Source organism: Sciurus carolinensis, chromosome 3, assembly GCF_902686445.1.
Source record: "Sciurus carolinensis chromosome 3, mSciCar1.2, whole genome shotgun sequence".
Classification (NCBI taxonomy): domain Eukaryota; kingdom Metazoa; phylum Chordata; class Mammalia; order Rodentia; family Sciuridae; genus Sciurus; species Sciurus carolinensis.
Genome location: NC_062215.1, coordinates 140,247,703 through 140,249,216, shown reverse-complemented (window position 1 = coordinate 140,249,216; position 1,514 = coordinate 140,247,703). Strand labels below are relative to the sequence as shown.

At 35.6% G+C, this 1,514-nt stretch overlaps 1 non-coding gene across 1 annotated transcript; it reads left to right on the top strand.

The window, feature by feature from the left end:
• Nucleotides 1–425: 425 nt before the first annotated feature.
• Trnas-uga (transfer RNA serine (anticodon UGA)) lies at nucleotides 426–499 on the top strand. The gene has a single exon. It is a non-coding gene; the product is annotated as a tRNA-Ser (tRNA).
• The last annotated feature ends 1,015 nt before the right edge of the window (nucleotides 500–1,514 follow it).

Genomic DNA, 1,514 nt, shown 5'->3' with positions numbered 1-1,514 from the left:
AAGGGGCCGGGCGGCCTAGAGCAGATATAGAGCTACTTTATATTAGTTAGAGGTAAGTGAAAGAAAGGGAAGAGGAATGGGGGTAGTAAAGATAGTAGAGTGAAAAAACATTATTACCTCATGTACATATATGATTGTATGACCAAAGTGATCCTACAATATGTACAATCAGAAAAAAGAGAAATTACACTCCATTTATGTATGATTTATCAACATGTACAAATGCATTCTACTGTCATGTACAACTAATTAGAACAAATTTTTAAAAAATTTTTTAAAAAGTTGCAACCAGTGGTGATGTTGTACACCTATAGTCCCAGCAAATTGAAAGGCTGAGGCAGGAAGATGGCAAGTTCAAGTCTCAGCAGTTTAGGGAGGCCTTAACCAAATTAGTAAGACTCTTTCTCAAAATAAAAAATAAGGGCTGGGGAGATAGCTCAGTTGGTAGAGTGCTTGCCTTGAAAGCACAAGGCCCTGGGTTCGATCCCCAGCACCGCAAAATAAAAAATAAATAAATAAATAAAAAATAAAAATAAAAAAAGAATAAAAGGGTTTTGGGGATGTAACTCAGTGTTAAAGCACCTCTTCATTCAACTCCCAGCTCCAAATAAATAAAGACATAAATAAATATTACAGAATGTCTTTGTTTTCAGAACCAACATGTAACTAGTGAAGAATATTATCTACCTATGTAGGGGAAAATGTAAGGAGGAGGAATTAAAATACTAAATAAAGTCTCAAGTTATATCTAACCAGAAAAAGAAAAAAAATGTTTTATAAAGATGGACCTCTCTCTCTTCCTTTCCTTCTCTTTATCTCTTTCTCTCCTAAGGGATTCTGATACCATGTTGTAGAAAGAATTTTTTTTATTTCATTGTAAATTCTCTTAAATTATTCACTACCATCTTTGAACAATACTATTTAGTCATAACTACAACCGGATGGGTTTTTTTTTACTTTCAGTCATACAGATATAGTCCCCAAATAATAATTTTTTGAGAGTTAAGGCTATATTATTTAATCTTTAAATTATAAACATTAGCTTTGAGTCTGCCATATGACATGCATTTAATGGTAATTTAATGGAATGGACAAACGATGAATGCGTTAAATGGATAAGGCCTCATACATAGATGTACTTACTACACATGCACACACCCAGTTATTTCAAATCTATAAAGTACTTAACACACAGCAGATTCATCTTTTCCCTCTCTATTCAATATCCTGAATTAAGAATGAAATGCACATAACTATTACTGAGTGAATAGTGGCAATTCTTTGAAATCTCAGAGGCCCATCGTCAGGTTTGTTCTAGGCATTTTGGAATACCCTAACATTTGATTGCAACTTTTGGTCAAAAGCTGAACTTAGTTCAGTGTCACACTTAGCCTTTAAAAGTTGAAGTAGGACCCAGGACGGCACCAACACTGGTTGGTTGCAGTCGCGGGGTGGGCTGGCGGGTGAGTCAGGCTGCCTGCATCGTGGAGGTAGCAGGCAGGCACTCAACCACC